We start from the raw sequence: 13,588 nt of genomic DNA on the forward strand, positions 1-13,588 counted from the left end.
ATAGCAGCAGAATAATTTATCTAATCTAAAATACACCAAGCCTTTGAATCACACAATTCAAAATGCTATTCTCAGAAGTTTGAGCTAAACATAAAGTTTTGCTGAACACAAAAGTGAGCTGTCTCTCATGTGGACGAGTCTTAACTCGTGCTATGAAATTCAGATTTCAGATATACATATTTCTTCAAGAAGATAAAAGATTTATCACTATTTAGTTGAGGGTTTTTAGGCCAATTCATAAGATTTTTTCAATGGAGGTGTATTTAAAGTATAACACAATTATAAAAAGATTCTTTAAAGCTAGTTACTTATAATTTCACTTTCATGTAACTTTGAAAAGCAAGTCATGCTTGTGCTTCTTCAATCTCTCTCTACGAGTTTCTTTCGCGTAGCGAGTGGTGATTGTGTTACGGCCGGTCGAGCATTCTCGACTTTTCGTTCCATATTTTCGGGTGCCCAATTTCGCCCAATTAACTCGTGGCCATAAATTCATTGGGCTCGTGTAGGCTTATTAATTCGGCCCGACGTAGTTACGATAAGTGTCCGTAATACGTTAGTCACACTACCTAGTCATGTAGATTTTCTACGACCGCTCTACGTGGCGATACGTACATAATGTCAACGTACTTTTGCGCCGCGACGCTAAATTGAAACGACGCTCCCTCACCGGTCTATGTGCGAGAGGATTGTATCAATTGATTTTGTGAATTGATCCAAGTGGGTCACCCAACGCACCTATGTATTGCATATATCTGAAAAAAAGTACATTACAATAAAATCACCACCGTGAAATATTGTTTTTAATAAACTATACTCTAATTAAATTTGATTATGTTTGTTTAGCAATTGTCAGTTCAATAATGTGTTAATTTATAAAGCAAAAGCATGATTGTAATCATTCGGTATAGATCTAACAGATTTTAGCAGATATCACTTAAACCACGAGGAAAGAAATATTTTCCCAATACAGTGCTCTCGATTATCTGTGCTTGGTATTTTAAAATTATTATGTAATCATTTAAAATGCATATTACAGTCACGTGTTACATAAATGCATCTAAAACTCGTAAAATAAAACTTTTGGTGATCAGAAAAGCACAATACATACGTATATAATTTAAGGGGACTGAAATAAAAAATCTTCCTGTTGATTAGCAGAGATAGATAAGAGTTTTTCGTAAATTGGTTCAGAACCAAATGGGTTCCTAAAGTGTAAGATTTTTTAAAAGTAAAGAATTTCCACAAAAACAGTATTGTAAAAATCGATGGTCTGATAAGATCTACGCTACACCGCCTAATGCTAAATTCAACGCATGAATCAATGAAACGTCTTCTCAAAAATCTTGTTGATCAATTTTTGGAGAAATGATGCTATACATTGAATAGGACAATGTTGATTAAAAGTAGAGCAAGTTAGAATCGTTTTATCGTGAAAAAATTCTTCCTAGCGTAGAAATAAATGTATAGGATTCTGAAAGGACCGAGGTAAGTGATATATCTGTAATATTCAGATTAACGTAAAATGTGCGATTAAATGAGCTTAAATAAACAAATATTGTTTCTATTGTCATTCAAACAGAAGAGGAAGCGAATAATAGTGAGCATACACGTGAACAAGGTACTTTCAACTACATTAATCACAAAATGGCACTGACTTGTGTTCAAATTCAGACTACATCGACCAAAAGGGATGCAAATAAACGGTTTAAAAGCTCTGAGGAAAAATCGCACTGATATCCAAAAATTATTGAGATTCTAAAAAGCAAACGTGAATCACAGATTTTTCTAATAATAAAAAAAAATCTATATTGTAAATATATTATTCATAATTTAAAACCAAGTACAAATTAATAGTTATTATCGGTGTTTTTTAATTATTCGTGCTCTTTATCTTCACAGCATTAATCTGGATAATCAAGATTATACCATATAACTGAATTTTATACTAGATACAAACTTGAATATATTTTTTTCAAGACATGTGATCAGGGACGCCGAGAGCAAACCCGGACCCTGGAAAACCAATGATTCCGTGCTTCATGACAAAAATGGAATTTTGTTTATTTTTTAACACCGTAATATATATTCTTGAATAAATAATAATAGGTACGAGTTAGAACTTTCTATGCTACAAATAAATATAAAAATTATATAGCCACTGAACTCATATTTTATGCGAAATTAGGCTTTAAAAATTATTAAAAATATCTACTCATAATATTTACCTAATAATAAGTCGCGTTTTCTTTGCTCAGTGTTGCCATATAGTTAATTTCCAGTTCAGTTCAAAAGCAATAAAATCATGCCATCGCGGTTATTACGAGTTTTTATAACAATATTACGATTGAGAATCGAATAAAGCACATCTCAACCGAATTTTGCCCAATTTTAGAAAAAATTCACGTCAAAAGCAATAAAATCGTGTCAGCGCCGTCGAGATTTTATTGCTTTTGACGTGGATTTTTGACTTCTAAGAAGGGATGATTGTTTTTTGCGCTCTCCTATTAACCAAAATTATGTTTTAATATACTTTGATCAGCCCTCTTATATTAAAAGTTCATAGTAATATCGGTAAGGATAGCTATCATATTTTTAAAACAAAGTGTAATATCAAAATGCAGACAAACTATGGAGTAATATGTGAGATGTGATGTCTATCGGTACTTTTATATTTCCCCCTAAAAGAAATATTTTAGACCTGACCTAATGAAAATTCTAAGACCATAATTAGTTTTAGAACTTAGGGTTCGGGTTTGAACAGAATATGGAAGTTTCGCAACTAGCAAATATAGCTTTATAGATATTTTAGAGCAACATATCCTATCAGTTAAATTATATTTTCGTTGGTAGAAATATATATCTACTGGTAAGTATGTGGACTTTATTAGTGAACATAATACACATTCACTGTAATATTTATATAATACATCGGATCTTAATAAATAATGATAAGTATGTACATATGTATATATATTATTATATATAGAAAAATCACTATAAGTATAAATATCTACTGGTGAAAATGTATTCAGTTATGATTTTACTGAAATGACATATTTTTTAAAATATTTTCGCGATAGATTCGAGACTATTTTTTCTAGATTTTCTTTTATGAATAACCACGTGAAACTAAATGTATTATTTATTTATTCTGCTGTTGTCCAATTACCGATAACACGATATTAAAAAAAATTAAATTTATATAATTCAGCTGGTGCTGTCGTTGATTTTTCGTTATTTGGCCTGCGAGTGATAAGACTTAATTTTTTTCCAAATATGGCAGCAATTTCCAACGAGAAACTTTCTCATAGAAAAAAATATTGCACACATAATTCAGATTATGGACCTAATCAACCGACTTATTATATATTCTTATATAAGATTCGATTTAAATGTGATATTATGTCAGAATTTTAGATTGACTGTGTATTTATTTTCTTGATTAACTTGCGGTCAAAAATACTATATCATTATTTTAAAAACGCGTGAAAAGACTAAAAATTTACTCCGTAAATAACAACTTAACTTAATAGTGAAGCAAAATATTGTATACCATATGAACCGATCTCTCCTGTAGAAAACGATCCATTTCCAAAAACAAATACTATGAAGAAAGAAAGGGTAAAATCCCGAAATGATTACAAGACAGGCTGATTCAAAAAGAATGTCATTACGTTTGAGAATATCGGTATAATATTCCAGATATATTATATGTTAGGGGATTTGATCATGTGTAAGAAATGCAAAGAGTCATTACATACATTAATCATGCTCATATTTAGAAGGCAAGGGGTATTTTATTAACGACATGTAATAAACACTAGTTTTATACAATTATTTTAATAGGGCATTAACAATGCTTTGGTATGACATGGTTACGCTGCGTATTTTTTGTGAAACATTGGAGCTTAACATATTAGCATATGATTCGGTTATATAGAATTGTATTGAAAGAAAAAAATAAGCCAAGTGCATCTGAATATTTTCATTTTGAAAATATCAAAAATAATTCAGATAGATTATGTTAGCAGATTCACTAGTATTTATGTAATCAAATATTTTACAAGATACTGAGGAGCATAAGACATTGTTTTATATTTGCCAAACACCAGTTTTTTGACCTAGAACACGCCCCTGCGTTGCGATCACGCACTGTTTCGACCCATATTTGCAATATCACACGCACTAATAAAACACCTTTAGCAAGAGCAATCAAATTTTTGCTGAATAAATTTATTTCATATTTAGTGAATATAGAATTGGGCAATTTAATTGTCTGATTTTAATTCATAATCAAGGTACTATTATTTTTTTTAATATTAAGCTTGACTTTTGCTTTACTCTATAATAAAAATACAGTAGTATTTTACAAATGGAAAAAAGGTTAATGCATAATTAGTTTGTGTAAACATTCCTCGTTCAACGGACACTGCCCGATCAATTTACATACAATTGTTGTAAATCGCTTCGTTTTATTATTGATATTTGATTGAAGATTCTTGGAACACCGATGAGATAATAGCAATGCTGTGTATGAGGCGCAATTAAACATGCATTATGCACGCCAAAATTTGACGACCGTCAAGGTGAAAAGTTATTGTCGATCTCATAATATAATACAAGATTCATTAACCGTGACGAAGAGGACTTCACATAGTTAAACAATCGAACTCGACGTTCACTCAAATATGTCTTGCACGTTGGACTTGGTTAAATTTTAAATAAAAAATCTGCTAATCATCTACTGAAAATACAAACAGTGTGACGAAACGGCAGCGCGCAGATTGTTAACGCAAATTTATTGCACATTCACGTGTGCAATGTGCAATAAATAAATATTTTCAAGCTCGGTGCGAGTCACGTGTTCTTGGCGTTAATAATGAACGATTGAATATGTAAACAAGATAATCGTCACAATTCGTAGGAAACACTAACTTATGCATGTAAGTGTTACCATCACTAAAGAAACCTTTAAGAACCGTAAATTGTATCGGGTGAAATAAATTAAATTTGTATAGCAATGCACATTAGAAACAATTATATCACTGATTAATTCTAATACTCGTAATCTTGGGCAACCATAATAAACGTATTCTTAAAATGATTATAAATTTCATCTATTGCAACATACATGCGAATTGATCGCGAAATATGCATAATTGTCCTTATTACTTAGCATATGAATATTGTACAATAGCTCAAAACCTTACAATATATTTTGTTATAACTTTCATTTTATTGTATCTGAATTGATAATAAAACCAATGACTTAATTGTACGATTATTTTACTTTATGAATTGTAAATATTATCATTTGTATGTAGTATATACACTTTTGGAATGTTGTTTATTATTTTTTGTTTCTGTAAATGAACTTGACAGATTTATTTGACATAACTAACAGATATAATTTATGTATTATTAAGAAATGAAAAAATTCTATATATCACAATAGTGCTACTCATACGTTCAATGAATCAATATTATTTCAGCTTTGTCAGTTAAAGAAAGTTGATATTCTTACTATAATTTTTGGAATCCAAACAATATTGATATTTAGAAAGAAAGAAAAAAATCATGAGAATATATTTTGAGCCGCGCAGTGTGAGATTTTTGCTTCTCACTAACAAACTGTCAATTTAATTTAAAAAACCACACAGTGCTGTTTAATACATTTATTTTTATTTTATTCAAATACAGTTTTAATCTCCCCCTAATTGTCCAAAATAAATTAGCGCGCTCCGGTGGCTTCATAAGATTCCCATGTCGTCTGGACGAAGTACCGTTACACGAAATAGCATGCTTTATCTCTTTCTCCGTTGCGTGCGACACCCCTCCCACTTCTATTTCTAGTGGATCGGCATCAGTTCTGGATTGTTAAATAAATACATTTGATTAACCTACAATACCACTAACTTTATTCCATAATTTTGCTACTTATGTATCTGATTTTTTTTAATTTTGCGCAGAATTTCAAAGATGTGTTCCTTCTATTGTTGTTTCCAAAAGCAATAAAATATTTGTATTTATTATAAGAAAAGAGCATTATTATATAATAAAAATAAAATGGTGAATATTTCTTTAGAAGCGCAGGGTAACACCCCCACGGTAATTGGCTGAGAGGCAAATAGTAGTGGATTCTAATTAGAATGTAACGGTAAATCGTCGAGCTCGATAGGGAATCTTATGATCCGCTCCGGTGATGTACATTCAGTGTACATGTTAAATTTAGTCATTTAAAATTGAAATAACACAAATTTTTAAACTCAATTATCATTCAAATCATAGTCAAAGTTGTAACAATGATTATAAAAATGCAAAAATCGATGCATTGGACATCGCAAATTTAATATTAAATAATAATAAAAAATCGAGTTGGAAAGCTCTATATGCGAACATCCGTGAGAAGCAAAAGTCTAACTGGCTACACTCATCGTGAATTGATACCTGATTTTGTTGACAGTGTTTTGTTTATGTTACTTATTAGGAACTTCATAAGTAATTAATTTGTGAGTGTATTGCAGATGAATATTTAAAATACTAACATTTTATTCGACATATTCTTAGCATGTACACTCGGTATACATCACAGTAGTTTGCCCGCGCAACATTTTTCAATTTTGGATTCATGAATCTTCTAAAATATTAACGCTTACTATTGATAATTAATAATATTGATATTTTCGGATAATCTCACAAAGATAGATTAAAGCAATGGGTTATTGAGTAAATAGATTTTACTTGGATGCCAAAACACTTGGGCATCGTGGATTTTTTTCTATAAATACGAACTAAGAAATAGATTCGAGATTTTTAGTGTTTATTTATTTATGTTGGCGCAATAATTCGCAGACCAGATTATACCAGTTTGTGAACCATCAAGTTAATAGCACTGCTGTACAAAAACTAACGCATATGAGTGAAACCATGCGATTTTTAAAAATTGTTGTGTTGTTTTTTGTTGTTGTTGAATATATACAACTTTAAACACCTAATAACTACGACCTAGCTCGATTTGAATTAATCATTACGATATTTTTCCGTGAGACTAGGAAAATCTTAGTGAATCTAGCCTGTGATCGATAGGAATTTTAGTTACATAATAATCACTAATTTTAATTTCCCAAATACGATAAAAATTAAAAATACTAAGGTCCATATGGGATTTGAACCCAGATCTATCAGAACAATAGTCAGACTTGTACTAGCTTCAATGAAAATATTTTTTATTACTATTTTTAAATAAAAATCATAGCTATTTAATTGAGGCAATACAATTTAATTTCGCAATAAAATAAAAATAAACAAGAAGAAATAACATTTAACGTATTCAAGAAAAATAAAAAATCAACGCATATAAAAAACTTTACCTTTAAAAATAAAGTGGTACTTAATAATATTTGTTTTAAAGCTATAATCACGAAAAACATTTATTTATTTATTAGAGCGCTAGTATGACAGTATATTTTTGGAATATAAAATCCTGTCATAATAATATATTACTTTATAAGTATTTTTTTTATATTTATGATTAAATTGCAATAAATAACACTTTGTATCATTTTGAATTAAATTATATATAAATCTAAAAGACAAATTTCTTATTTTATATAGCAATTATTAAAAGAATTTAAGATTAAATACATTAAAGTCTGCGTCTATTTATTTTGACACCTAACGCGCGCAGATTTTTTAATTATTGTTTAATTAAGAATACATAGTTCTGTATATGTATACAGAATCTGTGTACGTCTTGACATTGTTTATAAAAGCAATTTTTTTCAATTAGTTCTTCATGGACAACAGATAGCGTTCCACAATTTATACACTTGTTTATTATATCACTATTTTACATCTTCATAGCGACATTGCCGTAGATAGAAACAAGTTGAAAATTAATTTCTAAAGCATTTTCCTTTCGCACAACATAAACGGATCATAGAACGAGTTGTGTATATTTTCCGAATATCCCTCGCATTAACCTATTTATAACCCTCATAATATTAAATTATTAAATTTGGCGTATACATTTTGATATGCTTAACAGGCGAGCGTTAATACGCTGTGGCAAAAGTATGCATAACAATTGAAATTTAAACGCTAATGTATCCGATTTCACACACCAGATTTCCAAATCACCTAATAATAGTCGCATTTGATGGGCATTGTGATGGACACATCAGAATATACACACTAGCAAATGTTAAATTTTAAGGTCTATATATGGACGACGTTAATTAACAGTATATACAACACTTTTGAAACACACAGTTTGAGGAAAATAAAATTATAAATAGTTGTCGTCCACTAACGACTTGTAAAAACTGTGAGACGTATATGAGGTTGAATTTAATTTGTAAAAATCGAAACGGAATTAAACTGTTACACGCGAAAAAATTCGTGCAAAACGTGCTAATAACTAAACATTTCAGGTATTGCTAAACACACGGAAACGTGTGAAACGAACGGCGGCCTTGCCGCGCATCTGATAAAGGAAAATGACGTATGAATAATGTCGTTTGTTATGTAACGCAACCTGTGGCGGTTCGGAAAAGAGTGTGCGGAGCTAAAGCAACCCCTGATGAAATTACAATAACAATTTTAAAATATATTTTTTGTATTGGGTAGTAACATTTAAAACACATTCACAAAGATTGCACTTCAGCTTAACTCACTAAATGTATCTAGATAGTTCAGGCGCGGGCGGTAAGATACTTTCCTTCTCGCTCGCTCGCTCGCGTGTTAAGTGACGAGAGTGAGTGAGAGATAAGAGCATGTGGTCCGCAAGCCCTTATCTCTCAAAAAAAAAATGACAAAGCACATATAGCTTTAGAGGCTTAAGACAACATACACCTATTAATGGTTCCAGTTATCTAATGAAATGTACGCAAATTGTCACTTAATTCATTGTTTCCTATAATAGACTTTTTACACTTAAATTGTAAAAGGTTTTTTTTTATTTTTCCCCTTAAATTATTTGTTATCATCTTTTCCGGCTAATGTTTGGCTGTAGAGTCACGCCCAATTAGCCTTAAAACTTGAAAGAAGCAATAAATAAATACTAAAATAAGATATATTGCGCTGACATAAAATAAGAAAATGTGCTTTTTCAAAAAATTCCAGCAAAGTGCGGTTCATTAGAACAAATACAAATTTAATTAATATCAGTCTAACACAATTTAGATTAAATACAACATTAGAAACAGTTGAGGATTTTTATCTAAATAAAAAGATATTTGAATTCCGGTTCATACTATCTAAATTAGTCTATGAAAAAATAGGATCTTTGATCTCCTCCCTTTTTCCCGATCATTATTGAGCCAGAACAATAATATAATAATATATTTCTGTTTGGCACTTGAATCAAAACTTCATTTGAAATACCACTTTGCTTTCTACTTTAAAGCTTTTAGGAGAGCTGCTGCCGAATTGAGATAAACAAACATCGAAATCATAAAAAAGCAGCCGCTTCCACTTCGATCTGGTTCACCGTGAATCTTTAAGAGTTGATCTTGAAGACTCTGACGAAACAATAGAGCAAGTTTTTATATATTAACATTTATTGTTGTAATTCAATTTAATTTGTAAAACTTTAAAATAAACGTGTGTACCGAGCACAGTTAGAGCACATAACTTTTATATAATAATTTATATAGTATTATAAGCTAAAAAAATAGACATAAACAGCACAGTGATGCTCTTATCTGATTCTTTGTTCCAATCGTTCTAATTACACGCTCAATTACCTTCGATTTCTCGACTAAACACTAGTGCGTACGTTCAAACTGAGTAAAGTCATCTTGTTTAAGTGTCAAATTATGACAATCAGCCCAACGGTGACAATCCATAATAATCGTCATAATGACCCAGGAACACAAAGTGTGCTTGCATTGAACGAGTTAAAAATATACCATGATGTTTGAGGTAAAGATGATACAATGTAAGGTCAAAAATATATGGACCTGTTTATCAGCTTATCGGCTTCATTAGCATAACTATGACTGCGTATTTAGATCAATTTACAAATTTTAAAAATAGCAAACCTTAATCATGACAATGAATTAGAATATTCGGAGCACATGAATACGATTCACACGCAGCATTGCCACTAATTAAGGGTCACGTGATGAGATTACATTACAAATTTCGGGGCGTAACTGGCATTTGAAAGGACTTTCCTCACACAAAAGCCATCTTTGCTAAGGAGTACCTGTTGCTAAGGACCACGCGCACGTGAGCTAACTTTGGCGCAATGGTGTGCGTGCGCTGATATATACTGTAACGTCACAACCCCCCCCCCTCATCCCCCTAACTCCACGTGCCCGCCCGCATTTCATATCTACGACCTAATTTCGACGCGCCCACATCTCCACGTGTGAATTACACAGGAATTATTAGCGCCACAGACGGTGAAACTGGATGAATCTTTGATTGTGTGCCTTGGTGGTTATGGTCAGGGTTGTGAATTTGTAGGTCGTGGTTTAAATGCGCATAAAAAAATCGAACATCGAAAAGATATTATATGTATTTATGTCAGAATGTCGAAAAATTATAAAGGCCAATATACTTCAATTTGAGGTATAAAAAGCGAAATAACGCGAATTTGTCTTCCTGTATGTTATTACTGTGGATTTACTGTATCGCTCAGCATTGTCACCACTATTGTTCACTGTTTTGGAAGAGTTATTGTGTTAAATAATTTTGGGATCTAAAAAAATATGATAATGAATAGTCTTAAAAAAATATTTAGCTATATTGTTTCACTAAATAATGAACACTCGATCCCGCGTAAAATTCTAGCTCAGGGAAGTTTGCTAGTGCCGTCTCTTTATCTTGTACACGAAAGATAGCAATTTTTTTTAAAATACGCATTTATACGATGTACGATAATGATACAGCTATTTTAATTAGTGCTTACGCGAATAAAATACAAAAATCTTTTGAAATCTTAAATACATATTTTGAAAGGTGGAAAATTAAATTCAACCGAAAATAGAAACAATTATTTTCGTATAGTATTAGAATCGATGCTAAAGAGGGTGAGGTTAGTTTTTTATTAATAAATCTTTCGCTGTAACCTGACAGGCGTAAGCCCAATGCGTTACAACGATTAAATCTGTACCAACTGAGTAAGTCAACAGGACATAATGTATACCTACAAGTAAGTATTAAATACCAGACTGAAAAAGTCTGGGAATTGGTGATATATATTTTATTAATTATAAATTATTATGTGCTATACAATTTATAATCAATAGATATCACTGCAGCTGAGGTCAGTTTTTTTTAATAATAGCGCATTTTTATAAATAAAAATTTGAGTGCCGCTGCCGGAGCCCGCAACCTCAGAGTTACTAGTCTGAGACGTTTCGGACTACGCTATTCTGTCCTTATGTAAATGAATATATGTAGCACTTTTTAATCGCTGTAAAAATACAGTTTGTTATCTATACGTAAGTTTTAAATATTTCATAAGCTATTATTTATTTTTAATGAATCTCTGCACAATTTGAATATAAGGTTGTTTCAAAAATATAAGTTGGGATTTTTTGATAACATACATTCAGACATCATTTGTTGTGATAGCGCTCTTCAATAATTTACAGGTCATTTAAAAATAGCTCGAACCGAGATAACTTGTTAGATCATAGCGAAGGCGTTGTGCGTGCGGTACACTTTGAGTGCATCTATCTATAAATCACATGTATAAAATAAATAAACCCGGAACCTATTATTATTCACTGATAATGCCAATCAATATGTTATGCGTATGTAAGTCTCCGCCTAGCAACGGCCACTCTCGATGTGAGAGCTAATTTAGATTTAGGACTAGAAATTATTTCGTTCCTTCAGAAATAATTATAATAAAGATTAATTAATACAGCGTGACTTACGAGAGTGAGGAATAAAACTCAATTTAATATAATAAAATAAACATTCTACTAAAACTAAATAGGCAGTTTAATAATGTAAATCTCAGTTTGACATGAAACAAATCTCTAGATATTAAATACTGAAATATATGTAGTTCATAACATTACTACCATTCTTAGGATAGATATAAGTGTGTTATATCATATAATATATTCAAGGACCATCTGTGTGCCAAAAATATGTGAAGAAAAGCCTTTCGTTTTCACGATGGATCATGAGTCAGTAGCCTCCATACCTCAAAAATATATTTTATTTGCATTTACTTAAAATTGCATTATCTCATGTGCAATCATTTTATTTTATTCATTAAAATTAATCAATAACCATCTAAAGATATGTTTTTACATAAAAGAAAAATCCGTTTCATTTCTTATTCGCCCAAACAATATTAGCTCTAGATTATCATTTTACGATAGTACGGACTATCATATTGTACTGGAATTTTGCAAGAAACCGACACGTATCTCACGGACAGATACGTAATTTCAATGACACAGCAGAGGGCCTGCTAAATAAAAGAAGACGCGTCAATGTAATTCTCATGAGTTATTCAAATGGTCATATTACATTTTTAATCCATCCGCTAGAAGAGCGAACAAAAACAGTTGCAATTAAGACGCATTTGAGATTGAGTTAGAACCACCGCCGGGGCTACGCCCTTAGCTTGTTGAGCAAACAGAAGGCTAGCGCCCAAATAATTCATCGAAGGGACTGTCTTAATGTAGATGGCTTTTGCCTCCAGAGACTGTAGTCTCTAGATTTGCACCAAAGAGACTAGGCCTCCGAAGGGCCTGCTGAACCACAGGACTTATTTAGCAATATTATTAATAATATTGCAAAATAATTCATTTGATAAATGAATTTAAAATATATATAAAATCTCGAAGTCCAAGGGATTTTATGATGTTAAAGGGGAAATCCCAGGATAGTCTTTGGTCCGTATGTATCGACACAGAATCAATGTAGATGTATTAGGCTTAGATTCAAAACTCAAAAAGCTTAAGAATACCCTATCGAATTTAAAACCTTAAATTCATAAATTAGCTTATAGTAAAAGAGCTAAAGCTCGTCGCGTGACTGAGCAACAAAAGCTCAGCTGCGACCTTCGTCGGCTATCACTTTACTATTTCTCAGCAAAGGTAACGCGATATGGCGAAAAGTTGAAGAGAGTGTCGGATGCGAGAGCGATGGCTCATCTCTCGCATTCCGCGAGCTCTTATCATCCATTCGCAATAATTATTACTCCGAGACGAAGAAGACGTCGGCCGCGACACTATTGACCCAGCTCCGGGTTACGGTGGTTATGTAACATTACTACGGGCTATTAATCAGGGTGCCAACCGAGCGTGAATGCTCGTAACGTAACACAATTGCCTCAATGAGACGTTTGTTCGCATCTACGCGAATCCGTAAGTAACGACCGCTGCGATTTTATTTCATAACGCACGATAAACACACACGCATGATGTGATATAAACATAAACTATCGTGTGTGTGTGTGTGTGTGTGTGTATATACATATACATATGCATATATGCAAATGTGTATGTACATATTACACATACATGCACAGTGGCATATAAAGATAATGCTAATTAAACTTGAAATATTTTACAGTTCGACATGAGTCACGTCAGATGCTGCCCTTTAAACC

At 31.8% G+C, this 13,588-nt stretch overlaps 1 protein-coding gene across 1 annotated transcript in view; it reads right to left on the bottom strand.

The window, feature by feature from the left end:
• LOC148236565 (forkhead box protein O-like) overlaps window positions 1-13,588 on the bottom strand; it is a 209,569-nt gene that overhangs the window by 120,094 nt on the left and 75,887 nt on the right.

This window comes from Plectrocnemia conspersa, unplaced genomic scaffold (genome assembly GCF_051122295.1).
Source record: "Plectrocnemia conspersa isolate PC_06_02 unplaced genomic scaffold, ASM5112229v1 ptg000003l, whole genome shotgun sequence".
NCBI classification, from domain to species: domain Eukaryota; kingdom Metazoa; phylum Arthropoda; class Insecta; order Trichoptera; family Polycentropodidae; genus Plectrocnemia; species Plectrocnemia conspersa.